The sequence below is a fragment of the Physeter macrocephalus genome, chromosome 4 (genome assembly GCF_002837175.3).
Source record: "Physeter macrocephalus isolate SW-GA chromosome 4, ASM283717v5, whole genome shotgun sequence".
In the NCBI taxonomy this organism is placed as follows: Eukaryota; Metazoa; Chordata; class Mammalia; order Artiodactyla; family Physeteridae; genus Physeter; species Physeter macrocephalus.
The window spans coordinates 12,144,631-12,165,939 of NC_041217.1; the positions used below are offsets into that span (position 1 = coordinate 12,144,631).

Consider the following 21,309-nt stretch of genomic DNA (forward strand, 5'->3'; position numbering starts at 1 on the left):
TTTTGCCAGTTTTGTACTTAAATTAATGAAATATAACCATATATATAAAATAGTTAATAGTGTATTATAGAATATATATGTATATAATTACTTAATAGTGTAAGTCCTCCAGGTTTGTTCTTCATTTTGTTTGGACTATTCTTGGTCCTTTATATTTCCACATGTATTCTAGAATCAGCTTAACAAATTCTGGAAAATGAACCTCATAAGATTATTAACAATACTATACTATTGAATGTCTTCATCCATACTTATGATACATCTCTCTATTTATATCAGTCTAATTTTACTTATGTCAATACCATTTTATTGTTTTCAAGGCAGAGGTCTCTTATTTTTCCTTAGATTTAGTCCTAGATGGTTATTTTTTGATGTTATTGCAAATTGTATTATTTTAAAACACATTTCTATTTGTTTTTGATACATCAAATTATAATTGATTCTTGCATATATATGTGTACAAATAATTTTGTACGTTGTCACCAGCGGCCTTTCTAAATTCAGTATGTTTCAGCTTTTCTTTCACCACAGAACCTGGTATTGAGTGTTCAATTAAAATTTATTTAAATTTATAATTCAGTGCTACTTAGCTCCCAAATTGTACACGCAGATGGTGGAGGGTCTCAAGGTATCTAAGAACCTCATTGATAAAGGTGATTGTCATGGGTGCCACGAAATTTTGGCTCTCATGTTGCCCACTGGAGTGGAGGGAAGTGATTTAAAGTGACCTGTGCCTTTGCTGTATTCCCTCTGCAGAGCCGCAAGACTCAATCCATTCAGAGAGACAACCAGGGCACATGATCCCGGAGGTCACAATAAGCTGCCTGGCAGACATCTAGCTTCCCCAGTCTGTTCTTGCTGAGCCCTGACCAAGTCCTTAATTTTGTCAGCTCCACTTCCCTAAATGCTTGCCTCTGATGAAGTACTAGGACTCAACATCAACCTATTCCACCGTGGTTTCAGCCCATTGTATTTAGCAACCAGCGAGCACACAAGGGCTCTTCATAAGAATAAGCCAACATTGCTCACGTACTAGTCCTGTCTGTTTCTTGGCCTACTCACAAGCCCATTAACATACAAAATAAGCAAGTTATTTATATTCCACACACTTCCTCTTATATAATAACACATTTCAAAAAGGAAATGTGTTTTATATTTCATGACAAAAGTGAGATTTCTAATTGTGCAAAGAGCATTGTCAATTGCAATATGAATTAGATGAAAATAATTGTTTTTTATGTCTTGAAAAATAATCCTATAAGATCTTGAGGCTCTCACAATGAAGAGTTTAAGGATCTCTTATTAATGCAGTAAGATATGTATAATTAAGTGTAGGTCATTATGACTTTCTAAAGAAAAGGGATACATAAATTGATGGGCTATAATTGTTTACTGCTTTCAAGTGCCTAAGTGTCTGGGTTTCCTATAATCAACCTCACTTTCAGCCAAAGAACCTTGTCCAAATATAATTACTTTAAGTTTGAAATCACATTAAATATAGGAAGAAAGGGGAATACATGAAACTCTAGTTTGAAAACATGGCTACACTTCACAACTTCTTTGCTGATACCTAATTATTGTGTGCTGGTGGAACAAGGACAGATGAAACTCCATCCTTTTTGTGTACTAAGCCTGTAGAAGAGATTCCTTCAGCACAGCGCCAGAATCCAGGTCTTCTATTTATATATGAAAAGATGAAATTTTAAAGATTTGAATGCATTGCGATGAAAATATAAAATGCAGAGTCATTTCAGTCAGCTCTGAGTGCATGTTCAAATAAATTTTAATTATAAACTTACAGAAAAAGAGTAATTTTATTTTTCATACCCTTCACTCAAATGAACAAAATGTATTTTGAAACTTTAATTTAGTCTGTCTTCACTTTGTCCTAATGTGGTTTTCTAGTTATGTATGCTTAGGCACCATAAGGTAAAAGTGAACACTCATCTTTCACTTTCATCAGCCTCACCCAACACACACACACACACACACACACACACACACACACACACACAATGTTGTGGTTCTCATTTTTTATCCTTTTATGCCTTTTGGAGACTGACAGAGATTTGAAAGCCTTGGTTTTCTTTTTCAAGAGCAAAACACTGAGAGGGAAAAGGGTTTTGTACTCTAGAAACCTTGACTTATAATATCAAAACAAAAGCCTGCAAGAGATAGTCATAAATCCATAAACATGAGATTAAAGAAAAACATGAAGTTACTGTTTTCGTACAAGATAAAAAGATAAAAACCATTTTGGGGATGGAAAAAGAAGATTCATATCTAGGCAAGAAGAGAGAGAAGAAACTGATGTTTTAAGATTTTACTTTTTTAGAACAATTTGAGGTTTACAGCAAAATTAAGAGGATGATACAGAGATTTCCCACATGCTCTTGCCCATCCCCCTCCCACATGCATAACCTCTCTCATTATCTACAACTCCCCAGAGTGACACATTTGTCACAACTGATGAACCCACACTGACACAGCATAATCACCCAAAGTCAATACTTTACATTAAAGTGCACTCTTGTACATTCTATGGGTTTGGACAAATATATAATGACATGCGTCCATCAGTATGGTATCATACAGAATATTTTCTCCTCTGTGCTTCACCTATCCATCGCTCTTACCTCTCCCTCTAACCTCAGACTCCGCTGATGTTTTTACTGTCTCCATAGTTTTGTCTTTTCCAGAATGTCATATAGTTGAAATCATAGCCTTTTCAAATTGGCTTCTTTTACTTAGTAATATGCATTTATAATTCCTCCCTGTCTTTTCACAGCTTGACAGCTCATTTATTTTAACCATTGTATAATATTCCATTGTCTGGAGTACCACAGTTTATTTATCCATTCACTTACTGAAGAACATTTTGGTTGCTTCCAGGTTTTGGCAATTATGAATAAAGCAGTTATAAGCTTCCGTATGAAGGTTTTTTTGTAGACATAAGTGTTCACCTCCTTTGGTTAAATACAAACTCCTTTGTTTTTAATTGTTGTGTCATGTGGTAAGAGTTTAGTGTTGTCAGAAACAGCCAAACTGTCTTCCAAAGAGGTGATGTTTGTTAAGAGTCGTATATCCTTTCTTTCTTAGGGTCAAAACCTGAAGGCATATGGTGAGGTTGTATAATAGAACACCAAACAATTTTAAACGACCCCCAAATCAGAGGATATTTGAGATTCTCTTTCCTGGATATAGTCTGTATGGACTTCAAATCTCTTAGAAAAGCCTGTACCCAGAATGGCCCAGAACTGTAGATGGTCTGAGGGCTTTGATGCCTGTCTGAAGAGAGCCAAGAACACCTGAGTCACAAGAAGACACATCAATGCAGGGAAAGGTGGTAAATTTGCAGTGTGCTAGCTCTAGACAAGGAGTTTACATGGAGGAAAGATCTGCTGATTGGAATATATGGCAAGACAACCAACATCGGAAGAGGGTGCCAGCATAAACATAGAGCCCCAGAGGAAGCAAAGTCCTTCACAGTGCGAACCAGAAGAAGACAAAGTGGCATCATCAATTAGAATGCCTCCTAAATCAAACCTGAATGATATAGAAATTTTCCTTAATATTGAACTTAATGTAATTACTCTTAAGGGCAGAGGAAGAAAGTTAGAGAAAGCTAAAGTCATGAATTTGACCTCTGACCTAAGGAGACGGAGTTTAAAGCCATATATGAGTAAGTAATCTAAAATTGAAAAGGTAATTGGGAGCTGACAGGCACGTGAACATCTAGGGAAATAACTGAAAGACCTTTTTAAATCTTTTTCAACAGACTATTTTTTAGAGCAGTTTTAGAGTTTATAGAGAAATTGTACAGCACATACAGAGTTCCCACCGCCCTGTTCCCCAACACACACACACACACACACACACACACACACACACACACACAGTTTCTGCTGTGATTAACTTCTTGCCTTAGTGTGGTATATTTGTTTCATCGGATAAACCAATATTGATATATTATTATTAAGTCCACAATTTTCATTAGGGTTCACTCTCTGTGTTGTATAGTTTTATGGGTTTTCATAAATGAATAATGCCACGTATCTTCTTCTATTTCTGTCCCCCTACCTCTATAGTCCGTCACTGATTGTGGGTTTCCGCGAGTCTGACCTTGCCTTCTCTGTGGCATGCATGGTCTCCTTCCTCCTCCACACACTGTCTCTTGAATCTAAAATACGTCACCCCTCCCTCAATTCGTTTCATTCAGCGTAGTTACATTTATTATGTTTCTGCTCTGTATGAAGCTATGTTCTTGTTTCTGAAATTACGGAGGTGAGAAAAATCAGCCAAAAATCTTGTTCCTTGAGGAATTTAGCTGGTGGGGAAGGCACAATACAAAAAGGCAAAATAAGACCATAAAAAGGGATAAATAGAGAGAGAAAGTAAAATAAGTTGTAAAATTTATTAGAAGGTGATAAGTGTAATGGGAGAAAACAGAGCAGGAAGGGAGATAAGAAGTTCCATCTGGGCTGGGGAACTTGGTGCCATTATAAATATGATATTGAGTGAAGACTTCACTGTGAAATTAACATTTGAGAAAAGACAAAGAGGTAAGTGATGTGAGGAAGTGAGTCATAGGAACACCCGAGAGAGACCGTTATTGGTGAGGAAGCATGAATACAAAATTCCTACAGTTGAAGGATGCCTGGGCTGCTAAAGAAACCTCAAGGAGGCCAGTAAAACTTGAGTCTAGTGAGTGAAGAGGAAAAGTAATAGGAGGAAAAAGGTCAGAAAGGTAACTGGGAACTAAATCATAGTGGACTTTGTAGGCCTTTAAAGGACTCTGACTTTTATTTTGAATGAGATTAATATCTATTGGAAGGTCTTGCTCGGAGGAGTGGTGTGATTTGATGTACAGTTTTAAAGGAACATTCTGACTGCTGGCCTGGGGCATTAGGGGGAAGCAAAAGAAAACATATTGTGGTCAGTTAAAGGTAACTGCTTTAATATAGTTAAAGATTATGCTGGCTTGGACCAGGGAAGTACAGGTATCAGGGAATTGTGAGGAGCTTAGATTCTTGTATATTTTGAACGTAGGATATGTCAATACTCATCACCATCCATAGCCTAACACCCTCTCTGGAGCACAGCTAAGGCCCATGTAACTACAATGTCAGGATTCTGTTGTCAGTCAGGTTGCAAGAGACAACATTTTGCCAATACATACATTTTTAAAAGATTTGAAAGGTAGAAAAAAAAGAAGCTGTCAGTCATTATTTCTCTCCCACACTTGCTTGCACTATTGTGAGTAAATATCATCTGTGAGGTTTGCAGGCTCCCTGGGTAAAGACCTGTCAGTCACTGGTTTTAAGGCTATAGGCAGCTGAGATCATTGGAACTGGCTTTTCTAGCTGGTGTGTTCCTGGATCTCATAACCTCTCGCAGCACATTTTTGTGATTGGTGGTGGTGGAATTTGTTTGTTTGTTTGTTTTGTTTTGTCTCTTTTGTGTGATTTTATTTCCCCATCACGTTCAGCAGACAAGTAGTTTGATGTGCTGTGCACATACTGTTAAAGATGGCCAGCAAAGATATGAGAGATGACACTGGACAGTTACTATTGGCCATGCATTGAAGGGTATTTGGACGTCATGCTAAGGACCTGAAATGCATTTCTAAAGCACTGACAGATTTCAAGCAGTGACAGGGCAAGATCATATTTGCATTTTAGAATATTAAATCTAGCAGCATATGGTGGATAGATTGAAGAGAAACAGCAGTTCAAAGGTGACTATAAAAATCTGGTGAGATTATTACGGGTGAGAAATGAGAACATAAGGAAGACATTAGCATTGCTGTTTGATGACACAGGGAAACGAGGAAGAGTAGTAAATTTAGTGTAGCAGCCAGGAGTTTAGTCTTCACACTGTTGAGACCGTGTGTAAGACAGCCGGTGAGGGTAGTATCAACAGCGCAGCCTCGGGAATCCATCGCTTCTTGGCAATCCCTGTTCACCCCAGTGGATGCTCTGTGAACGTGCTGTGAGGATTCAATGAAATGATGAAATGATGCGTGGAAGTTATCTCTACAGTGCCTGGAACATAATAAGCATCTTATACGTTAGCTGTTATTGCGATGGAGATGGTGAGAATGAATCTGATACTGACGATTGTAATTCAAGCCAGAAAACAAGTTATAAAGTGGAACATGAGATTGAATTAGAATGGGGATTCAAGCTAGAGGTTTAAAAGGCATGCGACACATACACAATCGGGATCTTCAAGGCACCCCAGGTGAGCAAGTAGTCTCCTTTCAGCATAACCAAGAACACTTAATGCCCAGTGGAGAAGATCAATTGGTTCTTGAACAGCATTGTGGGGATGCAGCATCAAGGCACTGTTTTTAGTCATCTGGCTTTGGCTTACTAGCTCAGTACATTAACTGAGCTCCTGAAATAATGAATTCAATAACAGGTGATTTTAAAATTAACTTTAATAAACATCCACAAACTACATTCCACCCACCTAACTATTAGGAAATTATGTTACATTTTGCTGTATTCCCAGGGTGTGGCTATCATTCCTTAATGTAGTATTTGTGACTGCCATGATTCTCATGTTTATCAACGTAAAATAATTATGTAATCATTCAGACATTTTAATTTATTGACTCTGTTTTCAATATACCATTTCAAGCAAACATTAAAAACAATATTTGTGCAAATTATACATATGACATTAAAGTTATTATGAGGAAAAAAAACTGTGTATACTATTTTCTCTTAGTTCTTCCTAAATATTTGATCACCGAAGTGTTCTGGTCAAGCAGCATAGGAATTGTGGAAGAGTGTTTTTTTAATAATCAGTCTCTGTATGACTTTTTCCAAATTTCCCTAATGTAGTGTGCTCATCTATTTCTAAATTAAGTTTTCCCCTGTTGCATCCTTCATTATGAGCAGAATTTGACTTTTATATTTCTTATAATACTTTTCTCCATTTTAATCTGATAATCACACTTTGAGGTGTATAATGACCCAGAGCTACTTAAAAATAAAGCAGTATAGTAATGCACGTATAATAATGAGAGCTTAAAACAGATTTAGTAGAGTCATGTTTCAAAAATCAAATTAATAGTGTATCTATGTATGCTCAGTTGGAAAAGAGAAAGTAAAATAGAATTTAGGATCTAATACAGTTCATTTATTTCTTTTACGGAACTCATTTTCACATAACACCATGTTAAATGTCTCTAGTACAGGAAATACAGGAGAAAGTTAGACAAATAACTACATCGGATAAGGAAAATTTTATCAATTGGCAATTCAGGTTAACCAAGTAAAGAAAAGGTGGTCCTTATGTGACTTCATAGAATCATTTGATTCTTTGAACAAGGTAACTCATTCCTTTGTCAATCTAGTCATTGCTATTTGGGAACAGAAGGTTTCTGGGATAAATTATGGGACCTAAGTCAGAATGAAGCTTATTGATTAAGCAATTGCAGTACAGAAAAGAAGTTTCTAAGGGTAAAGGTCAAAGGAACACAGTGCCATCATATATTAATGAGGTAGCATCACACAGCTCTTCTTTCTCACATCCTCTTACATTTAGATCACCACTATGTTTCAGTGCTTATTATTATACACCAGGGTGATTGGTTTCAGGACCCTATAACTGATACTAAAATCCAAGGATGCTCAAGTCCCTTATATAAAATGTCATAGTATTTGCATATAACCTATGCATATGCTCCCATGTACTTCAAATAATCTCTAGATTACTTACAATATTTAATATAATGGAAATAGTTGTAAGTACAAAATAAATGCTATGTAAATAGTGGTCAGCATGCAGAAAATTCAGGTTTTGCTATTTGGAACTTCCTAAAATTTTTTTCCAAATATTTTTTTAAGATTTTTTGATGTGGACCATTTTTAAAGTCTTTACTGAATTTTGTTACAATATTGTTCCTGTTTTATGTTTTGGTTTTTTTGGCCATGAGACGTGTGGGATTTTAGCTCCTCAACCAGGGATTGAAACCGCATCCCCTGCATTGGAAGGCGAAGTCTTAACCACTAGACCACCAGGGAAGTCCCCCAAATATTTTTGATCCATGGTTATTTAAACCTGCAGATGTTGAACCTATAGAAATAAAGGGCTGACTGTACTTTTTTCATCTTCACCACGAATAATACACTACAGATAGACAGATAAGTAATGGATATGAATTTTTTTTAATGAATATAATTTCAAGAAGAGTAATGCATGTATTAGTGAAATCCTATTTGTTTAGGAAAAATAGATGCTTGGTAAAGAATTGCGTTCAAGGACCTTTATGTTAGAATTCTTTAAAGAATTAGAACCAAAGGGATGTGACTTGTATTGCAGTTTGAACCTAAAGGCAGTCTGCTACCAGATTTCCTTCTTATTGTGTGTGTGTGTGTGTGTGTGTGTGTGTGTGTGTGTGTGTTTGTTGGGGGGCAGGGGTGGGGGTGGTCAGCCTTTGTTATATTAAGGCTTTCAACTGATTGGGTGAGGCCCACCAGTATTAAGGAGAGTAATCTGCTTCACTCAAAGCCTGCCTATTTATTTATTTATTTAAAATTTATTTATTTATTTTTGGCTGCATTGGGTCTTCATTTCTGCATGCAGGCTTTCTCTAGTTGCGGCAAGTGGGGGCCACTCTTCATTGCGGTGGCTTCTTTTGTTTCAGAGCACAAGCTCTAGACATGCAGGCTTCAGTAGTTGTGGCACGTGGGCTCAGTAGTTGTGGTGCACAGGCTTAGCTGCTCCGCCACATGTGGGACCTTCCCAGACCAGGGCTCGAACCCTTGTCCCCTCCATTGGCAGGTGGATCCTTAACCACTGTGCCACCAGGTAAGTCCCAAAGTCTGCCAATTTATATGTTAATCTCATCAAAATAACAGTTTCACAGGACTATCTAGGATGATGTCTGACCAAATACCTGGCCATCGTGGCCCAGTCAGAATTTGACATAAAGCTTGACATAAAGCTTGTGAAATTATCATCATGTAGATAGGATGGAAAAAAATACCATGCTTTATACAAGCTATGCTTTTTGTGGCAAAGTAAAAGATGCACCATTATTCATGGGTGGGAAAGCATTTTATCTACTAATCTCTGATTACATTAACTTTACTCATTTTTATCAAATATCTAAGAAAGATAAAAAACACCTTGTATATTTTCTCAAGCTTTAAATAAAATATTATTATCCAGAAAATACAAAGTTTATGTAAAGCTTATATAACATTTAAAGAATAGTCATGCTACTATAATAAAGTGTTGTATAAAGTTATTTTTGAAGCTTAAAAAATAAAAATAAGAATATAAAGAGAATACATGAAGTTAAAAGAAAAATAAAGCAGTCAAGAGAAAAATCAAAGCAGCCAAACAATTATATTAACTAGTTTTTATATTGAACATGAATGACAGAAGTTATCAACTAATTATGAAGATGTCACAGAGAGTAAAATATAAATGGGAAAGAAATAATTACTTGTACAGTAGTAAATAATATAGAAACATGCCAGGTAGAAATGTCAATGTATAGGAAATAAAATAAAAATTAAAAATATGTTCTCAGTAGGACAGAATATAATGTAGAAATCAAAATGTAAAAAATGATGATCAAAATGATATAAAAGTAAAATGCTAAGTAGAACAAACACTAAATATTTGAGAAAGGTAATAAGCAAGGATTTACCTAAGTTAACAGACAAATGAATAATATATCACATTTTGCTTAAGGCTTGAATGAAATATTAGGAGTTTCCCCAGAAAACGAATAGTGTTATGCTTTGATCCCTTATATATCTCTGGAATGTAGCAGAACACTGAAATAAAATATTTTTATTTGAATTGAGTAAACAACAACAAAACAAATATTTCAGGAAAGTGCCAGGGAAAGTGCATGAATGACCAAACTCAAACCAAAGTCATTTTAACAAAAAAAAATGATACTATGTTGCTGCAAATAGGATTAGACACATGAGGGAAAGCACAACTCGAAAAGTTTTACATAGTAACATCACAGCCTAATTTGAACATTATGGAGAGACTTGCACATGGCAGGAAAAATAATTCTGAGTTACAGCCATTCACAAAGGAGTCTAAATGAAATACATCATTGACATGTTTTCAAGGATGTTTACTGTAAGAGACTGAAGTAAAAACAGTAGCGGTAAAATCATTGTAAAAATTTGATGAAATAATTATATAAAATTATATAGGAGAATAACAGCAGGAAAATATAATTTATATTACTGAAAACCCAAGGTACTGAAGAAAAACATTCCAAAAATGATTACATGATTAAAATAAATAGTAACCATGGCTACTATAAATAAATAAATAAATGTTGGCCAGGATGTGGAGAAATTAGAACCCTTGTGTACTGTTTGGAAAATAGTGTGCTATAGAAAATAGTATGGCAGTTCTTCAAAAAATAAAAACAGAATTAACATATGATTCAGCAATTCCACTTGTCTGTATACACCCCAAAGAGTTAAAATCAGGGTCTCAAGGAGGTATTTGTACATGCACGCTCATAGCAGCATTATTTACATTAAAATTTGTGTACAAAATTTAATGTTGAAATTCAGTAATTACACTTTTGACTAACAACCCGTGGGAAGGATATTTTTCTGCACCCCTATTTCTTAGCCACATTTAATGTATGTGTCACCTACAATCTGAACCCTTGGTCCTTTCGTGAACTTCTTTCTTCATGACATGGGCATATAAAGAGGTCACCATGGGAAGCTGCCCCTAAAACTTCTAGCATGTCTGAGCTGGAAATATTTGCCCCTAGCCATTTATGTTCAAGTGTAATTTGTTCTATCACATGATATGAGGCATTATGTCCATGAAAGTAAGGTTTATTACACTGACTCTAGAAAGGGTTGGGGAAAGAGAGGCAGGTTATCAATGTTTACCTTTTACCTGTAATGATGTGTTCAAGGGAGAACTCTGTTCATTGAACATGCATCTTATGTACTGTTAGAATCCGCTAAGGCAAAAGTAAGGTATGTAAAAACCAGTTCTGTCAACCCAGTCCAGCTTATGCATTGCAACTAATAATATTTGGTTAAATAATGTAATATCTGGGAGGAAGTCTATACTGGATGGGACATATGATTAGCAGAAATAAACCAGCTTTATTCAAGGCAAACCATAACTTTTCATTGTGAACTAGGACATCTGATCCTCTAATTAATACATATGGAGTGGCGTGTGTGTGTGTGTGTGTGTGTGTGTGTGTGTGTGTGTTTGTAGCTGTAAGAGAAAACTAGTTAGATAAGACCTCTATGAGCAGGTTACGTTTGATAAAAAGCCAGCTTTTGAACACATGGGCAGATATTTACAATCAGAGGGCACAAAAAATACAACAGTTATTGTAATACAATAATCCAGGAATGAAATAAGTATGTCCAAGAACAGAATGTTGATTGGAGACAGAGAACCAAATGAGGGTGAGAGTGATAGGCAGTGAGGTAGATCATATGCAAATATAGCTAGCCCGTGGTTTGGTTTTAAAAAAAAATTAGAATGTAACCACATCCATTTGTCATGTGTTCTCTATCAGTGCTTTCATGACATAAGAACACTGCTGAGCAGTGGAGACAGACATCCTATGACTGAAATGCACAAAGTATTTACTATCCAGCTTTTTACAGAAAAAGCCAATCTTTGATACAGAGCATCAATATAGTTGATATATAGTTGCATGTCAATTAAATAGAATAATACACAAATGAAATTGAATATCCCAATAAGATGTTATACCAAATTTCTAAAATATATTTTCTTCAATGATAGCACAGAATTTTTAATACCTTAAGGAAAATGACTTAATGGCTATATTTGGCAATACAATTATGGTGTTTGTTAGCTAGGTGATAATACAAGAAAAACATTCCAGTGAATAAATTTGATAGTAATTCACAAATTCTACATACGGGAATTTTAGTTATGATAGTTTTTGAGTAAATGAATGAAAAACAATTTAATGTGCTCCTTACCTGATTGTCAAGAAACAAATACATAAGTAAACAATACATTCAGAAGATTTGTTAAAGCATAGTATGTCTCCTACATTTTTCCACTATGTCTACTTATTTAAAATGCATACACAGGAAATAATATTAAGTGGTTGGTGTGATTTTTAAATTTTGCACTATGAAGAGAAAAATACTTAAGAAATAAAATTGAGGGCTTCCCTGGTGGCGCAGTGGTTGCGCGTCCGCCTGCCGATGCAGGGGAACCGGGTTCGCGCTCCGGTCTGGTAAAATTGAAATGTATATATTGAATAAATTTATTGTTTAATTTTAATAATTTTAAAATAAACATTTTCATAGAGAATAATTAAATATAAAAGTACATTTGAGGCTGTGGCAATTTAATATTATTTTGATTAACTATCTCAATCAGATAAAATAAAAAATAACTTTTGCTTTAGCTAACGCATATATATGGAATCTAAAAAAAAAAAAATAAGGTACTGATGAACCTAGTTGCAGGGCAGTAATAAAGAGGTAGAAAAAGAGAATGGACTTGAGGACATGCGGTAGGAGGGCGAAGCTGGGGCGAAGTGAGAGAGTAGCATTGACATGTATACACTACCAAATGTAAAATAGATAGCTAGTGGGAAACAGCCACATAGCACAGGGTGATCAGCTCGGTGCTTTGTGACCACCTAGAGGGGTGGGATAGGGAGGATGGGAGGCAGGCTCAAGAGGGAAGGGATATGGGGACATGTGTATGCACATGGCTGATTCGCTTTGTTGTGCAACAGAAACGAACGCAGTATTGTGAAGCAATTATACTCCACTAAAAAATAAATTGAAAAGCGACATTCTTCCCCTAATAATTTTAGCCAACTCAGCTGCATTAACATTTTTCCATTCAATTGAAAATAATGCAAGACAAAGCAAGGCAGAAACTCTGCCAAGTTTCATTTGGCTTTACACTTAGAACACAGATAAGCTTGTCTACTCAAAATGAAATATTTTTCTTTGTGCAGATTACATTTCAATGCATAAATGCATCTCGAGATAAGATAGCTCATTTTGTTTTCTGCCAATCCTGTGCTTAATGTCCAATTCTCAACTTCATTAATAATCACTCCAAACAAAACATTCACCTTTAAAATATATTATAGAGATATGTCTGATTATTCTCCTAGTGACAGAGATTCTAAAGTGGTAATAACAATTTAAAGGATCACCATTGGTGGAAACACACATCTGGCATTTAGTCCTTTCTTTTATAACAGGCCTATTTCTCACCAAAGCCTCTGGAGGGTCACTAACTGGGTTTGTTGCTGGATGCCAAGGGTCACTCACTGTGTGAATTTGGACAGGTTCTCTAATATTTCTGTGTCCATTTACTCATCTCTAAAATGGAAAAAACATTAAAATCTCATTAGTTTTTTGTTATATATGAGCCAATACACATAATACATGGAGAATGTTGCCACACATGTATTAAACTTTAATAAATACTGTTATTTTGTTAATAAAGATTGTTTGTTACCTTCTTACCCACTCTCAAATTGCCTGATTTACTTTCTTTTCAATATTTTTATATAATCTTAAAATATTTATTATTTTTACATATGACCTTGGCTCTCTACAGATTCAAATTCTGAGAATTTGTCCTAAGAATAAATGCATTTCTGAGATCGAATATAGGGATGCCTACTGTATATATCTCTGGATATTGACTGGAAATATATACACATTCATAATACGTAGACATGTGTATCTTCAGTTCTCTTTAGAGAATAATCCATGGTTTTAAAAGAACAACTGTGTAAAGAAGATTTGGGCTAACAATTTTGCTAATGAAACTTGAAATTATTCCACTTTTCTCAAGAAGCTTAAAAAAGGAAGCCTAAGGTTACTCATATCATTCTTTACTTATTCAAGAATAACATAAAACATTCACATTGGAGTACAGAGAGGAGCTAACAAGAGAGATTCAACTGCAGGAGAGATATGGATGAACTTGTAAAAATAACTGGTTGTGCATGAAAAGCTAATTTTCTGAATTCCATATATATATTTCATACATATATTTTCAAACTACATATATGTATTTTCAAATTACATCTTTTTTAAAGAACTTGTATATATATATATATAGAGAGAGAGATAGATAGATAGATAGATAGATAGATAGATAGATAGATAGATAGATTCTCAAACAAAACTAAGACTGAAACTCAGTATACAGAAGCAAATTGTTTATTAGTTTTGCAAATCAAACTGGGAAGGTAGATAGATAGATAGATAGATAGATAGATAGATTCTCAAACAAAACTAAGACTGAAACTCAGTATACAGAAGCAAATTGTTTATTAGTTTTGCAAATCAAACTGGGAAGGTTCTTGGTCTAGACATTCTTTGAAATTAGGTTAATCAAGTAATGCTTTTATAACTTCTAACTTTAACCAGAAGTAGTATTCATTGCTATTGAAATGTTAAATTATTTTCTTCTTTTGCTCAAGTCTAGCTTCCTTGTGTTCCCTAAACACAAGTTCCCAGTTCCACTGCTGGTCTGCACTTGGGTTGCCATTTCCTGCTCCATGGCCTGGAAACTGTTTCCAGGGGGTAAGTCAGTAATATTATCACACTCAACACTCTAATTTCCCTTATCCCAGAAATCACAGTTCCACACAGTCCTGTTTTATAGTGTCTATAGTAACCATTTTCATATAACTTTCCCAATTTTTTAGTTTTAAAGATATAAAGTAAATCTCTTTACTGTTACTCCACTTTATTCAGAAGTGAAAGAGTATAATTTTTTTGGGGGGGGGTCTCATAAACGGATGCACCTGGGTATTAATTTTTTAGCCAATCTGAGAATCTCTTTTAATGAGATTTGTATAGTCAATAAGTATTATAGTTATTGAAATATTGCATTGATATTTTGAAATTTAGTTTTATTTACCCTGACTTTTATTTGCTCTTTTTCTGAATTCTACTTCCCTTATTTTTTTGATCATTACAAATTCTCTTTCTAAGTTTTGGGGAGTGCTCTTAAAATTTTGGCATGGGTATATGCTTTAGCATACATCATGATTTTTTTTTTAACATCTTTATTGGACTATAATTGCTTTACAATGTTGTGTTAGTCTGCTGTATAACAAAGTGAATCAGCTCTACGTATACATATATCCCCATATCCCCTCCCTCTTGCATCTCCCTTCAACCCTCCATATCCCACCCCTCTAAATGGTCACAAAGCGCAGAGCTGATCTCCTTGTGCTATGCATCTGCTTCTCACTAGCTATCTATTTTACATGTACATATGTCCATGCCACTCTCTCACTTAGTCCCAGCTTACCCTTCCCTGTCCCCATGTCCTCAAGTCCATTCTCTAGATCTGCGTATTTATTCCTGTCCTGCCACTAGGTTCTTCAGAACCATTTTTTTTTTCAGATTCCATATATGTGTGTTAGCATACGGTATTTGATTTTCTCTTTCTGACTTACTTCACTCTGTATGACAGACTCTAAGTCCATCCACCTCACTACAAATAACTCAATTTTGCTTCTTTTTATGGCTGAGTAATATTCCATTGTATATATGTGCCACCTCTTCTTTATCCATTCATCTATCGGTGGACACTTAGGTTGTTTCCATGTCCTGGGTATTGTAAATAGAGCTGCAATGAACATTGTGGTACATGACTCTTTTTGAATTATCTAGATTTTTTTGATGATGGCCATTCTGACCAGTATGAGATGATATCTCATTGTAGTTTTGATTTGCATTTCTCTAATGATCAGTGATGTTGAGCATCCTTTCATGTATTTGTTGGCAATCTGTATATATTCTCTGGAGAAATGTCTATTTAGGTCTTCTACCCATTTTTGGATTAGGTTGTTTGTTTTTTTGATATTGAGCTGCATGAGCTGCTTGTCTGTTTGGAGATTAATCCTTTGTCCGCTGTTTCCTTTGCAAATATTTTCTCCCACTCTGAAAGTTGTCTTTTCATCTTGTTTATGGTTTCCTTTGCTGTGCAAAGCTTTTAAGTTTCATTAGGTCCCATTGTTTTACTTTTATTTTTATTTCCATTTCTCTAGGAGGTGGGTCAAAAAGGACCTTGCTATGATTTATGTCATAGAGTGTTCTGCCTATGTTTTCCTCTAAGAGTTTTATAGTGTCTGGCCTTACATTTAGGTCTTTAATCCATTTTGAGTTTATTTTTGTGTATGGTGTTAGGGAGTGTTCTAATTTCATTCTCTTACATGTAGCTGTCCAGTTCTCCCAGCACCACTTATTGAAGAGGCTGTCTAAAAATATGGAACGCTTCACAAATTTGCGTGTCATCCTTTCGCAAGGGCCATGCTAATCTTCTCTGTATCGTTCCAATTTTAGTATATGTGCTGCCGAAGCAAGCACAGGTTTTGTTTTTTTACTATTGAGTTTTGAACATTTTTATATATTCTAGATACAAGTCCTTTATCAGATATATGCTTTGAAAGTATTTTCTCCTAATCTGTAATTTGTCCTTTCATTCTCTTAAGAGTGTCTTTTGAAGAGCAGTTTTCAATTTGGTGAAGCATAATTTATCAATTTGTTCTTTTGTGAATCACACTGTTAATATCATATCCCAGAAATCTTTGCCTAGCTCAAGGTCACAAAAATTTGTATCACCTTAAATTTCTTTCATCAGTGTCTTATAGTTTTCTGCATATAGGTCTTTTGACCCCTTAGGTAGGTTTATTCTTAGGTATTTTCTTCTTTTTGTTGCAATGGTAAATAGGAGTGTTTCCTTAATTTCTCTTTCAGATTCTTCATCATTAGTGTACAGGAATGTAAGAAATTTCTGTGCATTAATTTTGTATCCTGCTATGTTGCCAAATTCATTGATTAGCTCTGGTCGTTTTCGGGCAGCATGTTTAGGATTCTCTATGTATAGTATCATGTCATCTGCAAACATTGACAATTTTACTTCTTCTTTTCTGATTTGGATTCCTTTCATTATTTTTTCTTCTCTGATTGCTGTGGCTAAAATTTCCAAAACTAGGTTGAATAATAGTGGTGAGAATGGACAACATTTTCTTTTTCCTGATCTTAGAGGAAATGGTTTCAGGTTTTCACCATTGAGAACGATGTTGGCTGTGCGTTTGTCATATATGGCCTTTATTATGTTGAGGTAAGTTCCCTCTATGCCTACCTTCCATAGGGTTTTTATCATACATGGGTGTTGAACTTTGTTAAAAGCTTTTACTTCATCTATTGAGATGATCATATGGTTTTTATCCTTCAATTTGTTAATATGGTGTTTCACATTGATTGATTCGTGTATATTCAAGAATCCTTGCATTCCTGGGATAAACCTCACTTGATTGATCATGGTGTATGATCCTTTTAATGTGCTGTTGGATTCTATTTGCTAGTATTTTGTTGAGGATTTTTGCATCTATGTCCATCAGGAATATTGGCCTATAGTTTTCTTTTTCTGTGACATCTTTGTCTGGTTTTGGTATCAGGGTGACGGTGGCCTTGTAGAATGAGTTTGGGAGTGTTCCTCTCTCTGTTAAGTTTTGGAAGAGTTTGAGAATGATAGGGGTTAGCTCTTCTCTAAATGTTTGATAGAATTTGCCTGTGAAGCCATCTGGTCCTGAGTTTTGTTTGATGGAAGATTTTTCATCACAGTTTCAATTTCAGTGCTTGTGATTGGACTGTTTATATTTTCTATTTCTTCCTGGTTCAGTCTCGGAAGGTTGTGCTTTTCTAAGAATTTGTCTGTTTCTTCCAGGTTGTCCATTTTATTGGCAGATAGTAGCTTGTGGTAATCTCTCATGATCCTTTTTAATTCTGCAATGTCATTTGTTACTTCTCTTTTTTCATTTCTAATTCTGTTGTTTTGAGTCTTTTCCCTTTTTTTCTTGATGAGTCTGGCTAATGGTTTATCGATATTGTTTATCTTCTCAAAGAACCAGGTTTTTATTTTATTGATCTTTGCTATTGTGTCCTTCCTTCATTTCTTTTTCAATTAGTTCTGTTCTGATTTTTATGATTTCTTTCCTTTTGCTAACTTTGTGGGGTTCTTTTGTTCTTCTTTCCTTAATTGCTTTAGGTGTAAGTTTAGGTTGTTTATTTGAGATGCTTCTTGTTTCTTGAGGCAGGATTGTATTGCTATAAACTTCCATCTTAGACCTGCTTTTGCTGCATCCCATAGGTTTTGGGTCATAGTGTTTTCATTGTCATTTCTTTCTAGGTAATTTTTTTCTATTTCCTTTTTTATTTCTTCAGTGATCTCTCGGTTATTTAGAAGTGTATTGTTTAGCCTCCATGTGTTTGTATTTTTTACAGAGTTTTTCTTGTAATTGATGTCTAGTCTCATAGCATTGTGGTCAGAAAAGATACTTGATACGATTTCAATTTTCTTAACTTTACGAAGGCTTGATTTGTGACCCAAGAGATGATTTATCCTGGAGAATGTTCCATGAGCACTTGAGAAGAAAGTGTATTCTGTTGGTTTTGGATGGAATGTCCTATAAATATCAATTAAGTCTATCTTGTTTAATGTGTCATTTAAAGCTTGTGTTTCCTTATTTATTTTCATATTATCCTGTTCATTTACTTTTATTTTTATCTCTTTTTCTCCATGTAATTATTTTAATAACTGATTTTTTATTATATCTTTCAGATTATTATACTACTTTAACTAGAGTTGTTAATTATTCCAATAACTGGCACTTACTTCACAGAGATTTCTTGGTGTTTCCATCTCTTAAAGATTTCTTTATTTTCCCTTAAAGCTTGAATATGTTTTTTAAGACTCTGTGTTTTGATGTGGTTGTTGTCATAGATGATTTTGTTATTTTTATGTGATTACTATGCAAGAAGGCTCATTATGTATTATTCTGATTTAATCTTTGTAAAGTTCTCTCTCTTCTCTCTTTCCCATGTTTTTTCTACTACATTGCCTCCCAAATCTTTAATTTTAAATGTAAGAAATTTAAAGCATATTTATCTTAATGCTACAAATTTTAAGTATATTTTTGAAAGCTTGTTTTAAAGTAAGTAAAATATGGAAATATTAACAAAAAGGTAATATTTGTATACTGCCACTCTATACCAGATTGAAATGCTCTTCTGAAATGATCTACTGACACAATAATGATTATCCACTGACCCCAAATCATCTGACATTCCCTAACTTATATGATGGTAGATTAAAATTTCATCTAACAGAATTTAAGCAAATAAAAATTCACAATTTTTAAATACAGGAGCTATCATCCTTGAAGAATTGGAATGTATTGTTAAGTTTGGAAATTAGATAACCAAGAGTTGAGGAATGATACTTAAATATGGAGAAACAGTGTCCTCAAGTGTGTAATAGGTTGTTTCTTCATGTGTGTAATTGCTTGGGTTAGGGTCAGCAGAAGAAAGAAAAAAGCATAAGGAAGAGATATGGAGTGCATTTACATACACCCTATTTTCACTTATTTTCCTTTGGAATTAGAACTTACTGAAATAGTTTTTGATGTTTATGAGAAAAAAATACTAGTAGAAAAGCAGTAAACAGAAAAACATAATGACATAATCTGTAAGAAAATAGGTTTATGTTACTTTAAAATAATAATTTGGATATATTTGTGTCCCATATAATTTAAATATTTTACACTTCTTGTGGTACTGAAGTTCCATCAGTAAGCCTGTCATTCATATTCTCTATGTCCTTGTAATATCTTGTCTCATAGAATCCACTTCATGACTGCTTGCGATCAAAAGACCTTATTAAGGTCCTGTGAATTCTGAAAGGATGTTTCTCTTCCTGCTTTTGTTCAGCTACCATCTCACAGTTTTTCAGCTTGCTCCCACATTTTAGTTGAGAACTAATTCTTTGGTTGCCTTTTTTTTAATGATCTAGTTCCTCACTTCTCAACTCCCACTCATATTAAAATATAGTCACTGGTTACAGGTGATTAATCTTTAAAAGATGGTATTTTAATCAGGTTGGCATATTGAGATTATGAATGAAAATAGCGAGAAATGAGCTGGAGTAGCCACATGAGATTTAAACACAGGGATTAATGTTGACTCCATGGATAGAAGAAAAATGTACCTGTTATACTCTATACCTGAAAAAATACAGCTCAAACTCTTTTGTCAGGTAGGAGGCATTAAGAAAATCGGTAACCCTTTAAAATAATTAATGCAATTAATCATTGTTGAAATCATTGTCAAAATCCCAAAGAACTAGTTATGACATGCACATTAATACCAAATGAGTTCATCATGATTGATATTGTGACAATAAATACCAGAGGAAATTAATAATGATCAGCTATTATTTTAAAGCCCTGCTACAGAATTTAAATATTTTACCTTGAAATGTAAGTACTTTTAAGGTATATACTACACACATTTTAAAAATGTGTTTTTAGTCAACTTGATTTCATTTAATACTTTTTATTTTTATACTTTTATTTCAAAAATACTTATTACTAGATAATATCATTTTTTTTCTCATTTCTACCCAGTGAGAAGTGATTATGGCATTAGACAGACAATGTGATTCAATTTTAGGTAATGGAATTTTGATTTTTTAAAACTTAATTTAATTTAATTTAAATTGGAACCTCCACTACAGGCAGAGAACTGTGTCATTTATTTATTTTTTTCTCAAAATGACATTTTTCTTCTCAAATTAAGGACATTATGTGACTAGCAGCATTAACGTTCCCCAAGGCAGAGTGTATGGCTACTCGACGTACATGATTTTTCTAGGGCAGAGCCCCTTAGTTAGTCAGTCAGTTTTAGCAGGACATTACTACAAGTGAATATGTGCAAATATTGGGATGCATCAATTAGTCAATATTACTGTTAAACAAACTGTTTTCATAGGTCAATGACACTTTTAAATTATTGCTTCTTTGTCAGCTCTAATTGTCACTCCTGGAGAAGAAGACTCAAGAAAAGTAACCCCTAATCCCAAACTTGCCCATACAGATTACTTCCTCCTAAAATCTCTTTGATTTTCATTGATTTTATTCCCTTGGTGGTCTTCCGTTACTATGACCTATTTTGGGAAGTTTTTGGTCTTGCTTCATAGGAACAGCCTGTCCCGCTTAGCACACCATAAATGATGTTATTATACCCACTATTTAATTCTTCAGTTTAAACAAATGCTGAACATCACCAAACTCTGTACACTATAGGGAAAAAAACTCAATAAGTATGCCCAATATTCTTTCTCTTATAGGCCCCTTGTACAGAATCGCAATTCCTTAACCCCATAATTTTTAAATCTGTGCTTCCTCTGCAATGTGAATTTTCTCAAGGTTATCACACAGTGTTAACAAAACAATCT

The 21,309-nt window shown here is 34.5% G+C and overlaps 1 non-coding gene across 1 annotated transcript; it reads right to left on the reverse strand.

Annotated features, from left to right (window-relative positions):
- Window positions 1-16,272: 16,272 nt before the first annotated feature.
- On the reverse strand, window positions 16,273-16,379 carry LOC112066699 (U6 spliceosomal RNA). Its single transcript, XR_002892808.1, has one exon. It is a non-coding gene; the product is annotated as a U6 spliceosomal RNA (small nuclear RNA).
- Window positions 16,380-21,309: the final 4,930 nt, after the last annotated feature.